General features: G+C 50.8%; 1 long non-coding RNA gene across 1 annotated transcript; it reads left to right on the top strand.

The window, feature by feature from the left end:
* The first annotated feature begins 1078 nt into the window (after positions 1-1078).
* LOC146053719 (uncharacterized) lies at positions 1079-7095 on the top strand. Its single transcript, XR_014467755.1, has 3 exons — positions 1079-1336; positions 6303-6503; positions 6718-7095. It is a non-coding gene; the product is annotated as an uncharacterized LOC146053719 (long non-coding RNA).
* Positions 7096-8875: the final 1780 nt, after the last annotated feature.

Below are 8875 nucleotides of genomic sequence, written 5' to 3'. Positions count from 1 at the left end.
GTGAAGATCCGCAGACGAAGGCCAGAGCATACAGCTAATTGCTGCCGATCCTACTATTAAAAAAGAAAAAGGAATGTATTGTATACACAGAACATCAAACATGCCTTCCAACTTTTACCAATAGATCAGTGGGACCTGCATGCAGCTGGCCCTGGAAAGGGGTGGGGCTATGTGCAACGGGGGCGGGACCGGGCATCGAGGCCCCGGGTTTTCCATCTTCTTTGCCAGCGTACCCAGCCCCGTCTCTCCTTGCTGCACCTATCCAGCAATCACCGGCTGCCCCACAAAGCAGAGCAGCCATGATCACCTCCCCTCAAGGGACATCAGGGCAGGCTCCAAATAGCGGGACCGTACCACTGTAATCAGGACAGTTGGGAGGAATGCTATTCGTTTTCGGGACTTGTCTCCTGTCCTACATAACAGTTTATAGATGCTGTGACCAGGGGTGAGGGTCATTAAGTCAACAGTAATTAGATCTATTGGTCTGCAGTGAAAAGGTCTACATATGAAAAAGATCGACCTGGTTTAAATTGACGCTGAAAATGGTCGACACAATCCAAAAGGCTGCATGAAAAAGGTCAACACAGGAATAGGTCGACATGAGTTATTAAAGAAAATTGTGTATGTGGAAATCTGCTGACACGGGCACTGTATAAGTGTACAGCGACACGGACACACAGCTCCAATTTCTATTCACTTTTTCTTAATGCACTTTTTTAATTTTAACCTATTTTGCTGTTTTGTGCCAATGAATAAACTGTATATTCTACGCAGGGGCAGAGCGTCCATGGCGTCCCAGTCAGTGACTACCTCCATCAGAGCAGCCGTAATGGTAATTGGTCTGTACACAGTCTCCGTCCTGCCCCCACTTAAAGTTATTCCTCCTGGTTATATATGGTGGCTAATTATTAATATTATGTAGTTTGAGCAGAAAATATTGTGGTATCAGTGGATGAGTCAAAAACTCAGGCTGCTCCCGGATCCGAAGGCGCTACACCCCACGCCCCTGAAACAGCAGACACTGGAGGAGGATTCGAACCCGTGGTGGCTCAGCCTGAGTGGCTGTCCCAGACGCTGAACTAACGGTACACGCCACTGTACCAGCCACTCATACACGGACTGTCCGTGTATCTCGTAGCTACAATGCAGTGACGTCATTCACGCTGTGCCGCACCATCGCCACCTATTGGCAGCTGCTGGAACTACACCTGGCACATATTGCATCGTCATCACTGCTGCTCCCCCTACATGAGCACTCTGCCCCGGCTGCTCTGATGGAGGCAGTCACTGACTGGGACGCCATGGACGCTCTGCCCCTGCGTAGAAGAAGCGGCTGGTAAGTGCACATGTGCAGAACACCCCCTGAGCATTGAGCAACCTGTGGGTGAGGACTGGAGCTCAGTCTGTATGTTGGTCATGTATGTGACTCCCACAGGGCTGCTGTATGGTGCTACTGGGGATATCTATGTGTATGGGCATACCAGTGTATCCTCAGCAGCGCTACTCTATGGCTCAGGTTGTAATATCTCAGCCCCAGTGCTGTCTGCATTATTATACACTGTATATTATCTATCTGCTTTCCCAAAGTGTGACACAGGTGTATATAGACCAGATTATAATCTATGGAAAGCCTCTGTGTGTATACCATATGTTCTCTCTCTCTGCTGCAGTAGCTATGCGCGCTTTGCTATGTTCTATGATAATAAACACATGTGAGTGTAATGGTAAATATGTGCCCGGCATGCCAATGTGGTGAGATACAGGTGCGCCAAACCGTACAGGCTAGCAAACTGCACGTAGCCATTAGTGCAGATGTAGGAAAACTGGGCATACTGTATATAGGCTGGGATCACTGCTGCGTTCAGGTGACACCAAGTACATGTACGGGATTGCTTGCTGGATGGTTATACCATACCTCCCAACTGTCACGATTACAGCGGGACAGTCCCGATTTTCGGGTCCTGTCCCGCTGTCCCACCCACGGCAGGCATTGTCCCGCTGCGGGGGGTGGCAGTTGGGAGACCCCCAATCTAGTAGAATAGATGCTGTGCGCATGCGCACAGCGTCTATGGTACTTGAGTAGTTTCACGGCGCCGGAAGTGCAGAGGCTCGCGTGCCGCTCTAGCTATGAAACTTGGCAGCCTGCCAGAGGCTCTGATTAACCGTGCGCGTGCCGCTCTAGCTCTGTCTGACTGAGCTTGTGCCGCACTAGCTGTATGTAAACAGCGTAGCTGCCGGCCAGCAGCAGCGCTGACAGGTCAATGTCACTGTGGCACTTGTAGTTCCACAGTGAAATAGGCAGCGCCTGGGCACCGCTGACAACGGGGGTATGTTAAAGTGCACACCCCGGCACAGCGATGCCGGCGCTTCTAAACTGTACGCGAGATTCAGACGCAACTGCGTTTGAATCTCGAGTCACATAGATAGCCGCTAAGAAGCCGGAAAGCCTGGATTCAGACGCTAAAGCGTTAGAATACAGGCGCCTTGCAAGCCGCAAAGGTGTTGGGGCTTGTAAACCCAGACGCAAATGCGTCTGGATTTACTTAGGTGAAGGGGTACATTTAAATTTAGACGCAAAAGCATTTAAATTTAGGTGGCCCTAGGGGAACACTATTGAAACCCACCCTCAGTGCCACTAGTGGACGCCACAGCTGTGGACCGTGTAAATCCCACTATCTACGGCCACCCGAAGCGTGGCGGTACGCGTCCTACGACCTTTTCATACCCCCACTATCCACGTCAGCGTGGAGTTGAGAATAGAATAGTGTGGCGAGCGCAGCGAGCCCGAAGCGTGGCGAGCGCACGCTGATACCTTCACAGCTATCCGCGTCCCCTCGCGGGCTTCACAGGTGTCAGCGTAAGCCCGAAGCGTGGCGAGCGGACGCTGACACCTGTGAAGCCCGCGAGGGGACGCAGATAGCTGTGAAGGTATGCGTGTCCCCTCGCGCGGCTCACTGCGCTCGCCACGCTTCGGGCTCTGTGGCTCGCTGCGCTCGCCACACTATTCTATTCTCAACTCCATGCCGAAGTGGATAGTGGGGGTATGAAAAGGTCGTAGGACGCGTACCGCCGCCCCTCGCGGGGCTCTCCACGCTTCGGGTGAGCGTGGATAGTGAGGCTGATTCAGGAACACATTCACCTCAGTGTCTCATACAGGGCTACTGCTGACTGACTACGCAAACTGCGTAGCTCCCTGACTGACTACGTAACGCTGTCCGCGCACGTCTAAGCCGAAGTGCCGGGAGTGTGAATTGAGACGCTAAATAAGTTAGCGTCTACATTGGGAACACCAGCGGTGTGCCGGGGTTTGCGATGTGCCGGGGTGTGCGATTTATAAGCCCCGTTTGTTTGTTTTAAGCCCCGTTTGTCTGTTTTTTACACGATACACTTCATTACATTTGGCACGCGCAGCGCTACGCTACCTGGCAGGCTGCCAAGTTTCATAGCTAGAGCGGCATGCGAGCCTCTGCAATTCCGGGGCCGTGAAACTACACAAGTACCGCGTCTATTCTCGTATGAAAATGAGGTCGCGGCTAATTAGCATAAGCTGTGCCCTCATTTGCATACGCCCCACCCCCTATTTCCCCAACACAGAAGTTGGGAGGTATGTTATACAGGGATTATTGTCACATTAGTTATACTGTAGTCTAAAGTGTATACTGTATTATCTACTATCCTAATGGGGCATACACACAGGGGGCGGGATGTACTAAAGGGAAAATGTGGTAAAACGGGGGTTTTACCGCATTTCCCTATGTACCATTACCCGTCCGCCCCGTCTCCGCCTGGCAGGGTATCGCCACCTCTGGGTGGCGATACCCTATAGATGCCTATGGGCTTCTATCGCCGCCCACCGTCCTTGCGACCTCCCCCCCCCTCCCGTCCTCCATCGATCTCCTCCTCCCCCAGCAGGTGTCACAGCCGGGGAGGACATCCGGCTGTAGGGAGGAGGAGGAGAGGCAGGGGGACACTGACAGCCGCCAGGATGTGACAGAGACCCCCGCACACCACATTACAGGTATCGCGGGGGTCTCCGTCACCGCAACCCGATGCTAGCCGCATATGTTAGTACATATGCGGTAGCATCGCGGCGGCTGGCAGACGAGGGTCAGTGATGTACATTAATACATCCCGCCCAGGGGGATATGAGGCTTATTTCTAAGTGAGAAAGTAGGGGAGAGGAGGAGAGCACACTGAGTGTCTAGGTCCACTCTGTGCTCTCCTCCTCTCCCCTATCCCTATTACATGTATTTTGATCTGTATTAGCTTAAAATCGTTTAGTCGGAGCGGTATGCCAGTTCTCACTGGACCGCTCAGTCAGAGGCGCTACTTGCGTGACGTCCGCAGCGCTCAGATCTGACTCCTAACAGACGGAGATCTCCGGCGCTGACTCTAACACGCCGGAGCTCCTCTGCAGGGTACACGTCCTCATTGACGCGGCTCTCCCTCTCATTTGCGGCGCGCAGTGCTGGTGCAGAGGTGGCAGATCTCACCAGACACGCACCGCTTGAGGGGTGACCCGCGGGGCACCATATTGCCTACCCTATTTGTGATGTGAAGTAATCTGATCAGTAACATCACAGGGGAACATAAACCCAGATAATTTTGTTACCAGCAGATCAGTAATAGGCGACTTAAACGCACAAAATTCCACTGTGGAAAACTGTACAATAAACCATTATTACTAATACATAGAATCTAACCAACATCTAGGAGGATATTGAGTTGGATCACACTGAGTAAGGATTTCTATCCTTTTTAAACCTACACTGTGTGTGTCTTTATGTGTCACTGTCTGTCTATATTTCGCTACATTCTTTTAAACATATCCAAATAAAAGTTAAATTTTACTTTCTTAATAACCTGTGCACCACACAGAGACATACTTTCTCTTCTTTCCAAAAATTGTCAAACCTGTGTCCAGTGGTAGCACACCCTCCCTACTCACGGTTAACCAACCGATGTACAAATACACTGAGGGTAAATGAGAACAATACTGCTTTGATAAAACCTGTGCGACTGATTGCCCCACGTTCCCCTTTCCCCAAAACTCATTTATTTCTAAGTGATCTGACTAGATCGCTTAGAAATGAAAAAAGGATCACTCCACGTGTATACCCTCTGGTGATGACGATTGCGCGGTCCCGCGCGTCGCTGTTGCCTGACTAGATTTACACTGCATCCAGTTATAAATCTAGTCATCGCCAGTGTTCTCACACCAGAGAACACTGGCCGTGACAGATTGTTCAGCACACAATGCTGAGCCATCTGTGCTTAACTGCAAACTTAGCGCAGAGGCTCACTTGCACTGTGTGTGCACAGCTTTAGGGATGGACGTCTTTGCAATTGATGACAATAGTGCAACTGCCCATTGATTGTGGCATACTATGCAATGGATGACCATCAATGTTTTTACCTATTGATGGTGATCCATTTTCTTTGACTGATTGGATTGTGGGCCAATCAAAACATGTAGGCGGTGCTTCATGAGTGTTGGGGCAGAGCTATGCTGGTGGTAAGGGTTGCTGGTCTTACTGTACTGCATATTAAAATAATAATAATAAAAAATATATATATAATTTATGTAAGGTGCTAAACAACATATAATGGTGATTCAATTGTTTTGTGCACCCGTAGCTCTTGCCTAATGTAGTGGGAGCTAATGAATTGTTCGCAGCACTTGCCCTGGTCTTGTCGGCTGCATTTTTGCGCCCTAAATAAACTAGATGCAGCTTATTGCCCTACTGTGCGTGAAGGGTGCGAGGAGAAATCCAGGTGAGGTGCAGCCTGGGAGTCGGGTCACCAAACAATTGACTTTGATTTTAAAGCTTGTTTGTCACTGAGCGTATGTTGCAGGCATGTCCAAAATGTGGCCCTTCAGCTGTTTTGAAACTACACATCCCAGCATGCCTTGACATAGTTTTAGTATTCCCTAATAGCAAAACTGTGGCAAGGCATGATGGGACTTGCAGTTTCACAAAAGCTGGCGGGCCATAGTTTGGACATGATTGGTGTATTGGGTTCATTAGCTGTTCACTAGCATTTTGCACAAACCACTTTGGCACATATGGAGATGTAATCTCTTTATTAGTGTTTTTATTAGTCTTGCACTCTACTATTACATATAATGCATGCCTTGACACCGTTTCACCGTTCGTGACACCCAAAATGTCGTTAAAATATTTGTTCCAACCAGATTGTTGCTCGGAAAATGTCCAAACTTTTTTTATTTCTTTACATTTTTGAAATACACAAAATGTTAAAATTGGATGTGAATTTCTACTTCATTTCCTTACATACAGGGAGCAACTTCTATCAGTCACCCCACCTTGACAAAGTGCCCAGCGAGGCATGAAACAGGTTGGAGACTTTGCTGCTGCCCGAAGTACCGACACGCCAGTCGCTGACGTCAGCAAGCCGCGCCCCGGGACCAAAGCCGCAACAGAAGATTCCACCCAGAAGCGGACAGCAACTGAGCTGAGGAATACCGCTGCCTCTGTAAGGTTAGGGTTAGTAGGGACAGCACGACAATCTCCCTCTCTCACCTCACATCCTCCAAAAGGAGTGTAAACATTATTTTACTAATACATTTTTACTTTACAGGTGTCACTCGTATAAACTTATCCCATCGCTCTTTTTTACCCCTCAGAACCTTTGCATTTATGAGAGCTGCTATACCATCAGTGCAGTTGATTTAACATTTTTCTCCTCACTTAGGATTATGTGCCACCGAAGAAGGACGGTGAATGTGAGACACCCAGCAGCAGCCGTCCCTATGTGTTCAGAAGAGGGATCAAGACCCAGGATTCCAAGACTGTGCCTTAACCTCACTCATTGATAAATGAGAGAGACAATGACCATAAGATCCTGAAACTCACCAACAAAATCATCCAGCTGCTGACCGGAGAGGTGACTGCTGGGAATAGGTCATTATACAGTAACACCGGGGGAGGTGACTGCTGGGAATGGGACATTATACAGTAACATCGGGGGTTGTGACCAGAGAGATGACTGCTGGGAATGGAACATTATACAGTAACACCGGGGGATGTGACCGGAGAGGTGACTGCTGGGAATGGGGCATTATACAGTAACAATAGGGGATTTGACCATGACTGCTGGGAATGGGTCATTATACAGTAACACCAGAGGATGAGACCGGAGAGGTGACTGCTGGGAATGGGGCATTATACAGTAACAATGGGGGGGGGGGTGACCAGAGAGGTGACTGCTGGGAATGGGACATTATACATTAGCACCGAGGGATGTGACCAGAGAGGTGACTGCTGGAATGGGGAATTATACAGTAACACCGGAGAGGTGCCCGCTGGGAATGAGGCATTATACAGTAACATCGGGGGATGTGACCAGAGATGTGACTGCTGGGAATGTGGAATTATACAGTAACACCGGGGAGGTGACTGCTGTAAATGGGACATGATACAGTAAACATCGGGGGATGTGACCTAAGAGGATACAGCTGGGAATGGGACATTATACAGTAACACCTGGGGATGTGACCGGAGAGAAGACTGCTGGGATTGGGACATTATACAGTAACACGGGTTATGGAAATGGGGACATTATACAGTAACACCGGGGGATGTGACCGGAGAGGTGACTGCTGGGTATGGGACAGTATACAGTAACATCAGAAGAATGTAACCAGAGAGGTGTCTGCTGGGAATGAGACATTATACAGTATCACCAGAGGATGAGACCGGAGAGGTGACTGCTGGGATTGGGGCATTATACAGCAACACAGGGGGATGTGACCAGAGAGGTGACTGCTGGGAATGGGAGAGAGAGGGTGGAGAGAGAGAGGGTAGAGAGAGAGAGAGGGTGGAGAGAGGGTGAGGCGAGAGAAAGAGGGTGGAGAGAGGGTGAGGCGAGAGAGGGTGAGGCGAGAGAGAGAGAGAGAGTGAGGGTGAGAGAGAGTGAGGGTGAGGCGAGAGAGAGGGTGAGGCGAGAGAGAGGGTGAGGCGAGAGAGAGAGAGGGTGAGGAGAGAGAGAGGGTGAGGAGAGAGAGAGGGTGAGGCGAGAGAGAGAGAGGGTGAGGCGAGAGGGTGAGGCGAGAGAGAGGGTGAGGCGAGAGAGAGAGAGGGAGAGAGGCGAGAGAGAGGCGAGAGAGAGAGAGGGTGAGGTGAGAGAGAGAGAGGGTGAAGTGAGATAGGGTGGAGAGAGAGAGAGAGGTGGAGAGAGAGAGGGTGGAGAGAGAGATGGTGGAGAGAGAGAGAGGGTGGAGAGAGAGAGGGAGAGAGAGAGGGTGGAGAGAGGGAGAGAGAGAGGGTGGAGAGAGAGAGAGTGAGGCGAGAGAGAGAGAGGGTGAGGCGAGAGAGAGGGTGAGGCGAGAGAGAGAGAGAGAGGGTGAGGCGAGAGAGGGTGGAGAGAGAGAGAGGGTGGAGAGAAAGAGGGTAGAGAGAGAGAGAGAGAGAGAGAGAGTGGGTGGAGAGAGGGTGAGGCGAGAGAGAGAGGGTGAGGCGAGAGAGAGGGTGAGGCGAGAGAGAGAGAGGGTGAGGCGAGAGAGAGAGAGAGGGTGAGGCGAGAGAGAGAGAGAGTGAGGCGAGAGAGAGAGGGTGAGGCGAGAGAGAGAGGGTGAGGCGAGAGAGAGAGAGGGTGAGGCGAGAGAGAGAGGTGAGGCGAGAGAGAGAGAGAGGGGGGGTGAGGCGAGAGAGAGAGAGAGAGGGTGAGGCGAGAGAGAGAGTGGAGAGAGAGAGAGAGGGTGGAAAGAGAGAGGGTGGAGAGAGAGAGGGTGGAGGGTGGAGAGAGAGAGAGGGTGGAGAGAGAGAGAGAGAGGGTGGAGAGAGAGAGGGTGGAGAGAGAGAGAGAGGGTGGAGAGAGAGAGAGAGGGTGGAGAGAGAGAAAAGGAGAGGGG

This window comes from Crinia signifera, unplaced genomic scaffold (genome assembly GCF_055691185.1).
Source record: "Crinia signifera unplaced genomic scaffold, ASM5569118v1 HAP2_SCAFFOLD_174, whole genome shotgun sequence".
NCBI classification, from domain to species: Eukaryota; Metazoa; Chordata; class Amphibia; order Anura; family Myobatrachidae; genus Crinia; species Crinia signifera.
This window is presented reverse-complemented; position numbering and strand designations above follow the sequence as displayed.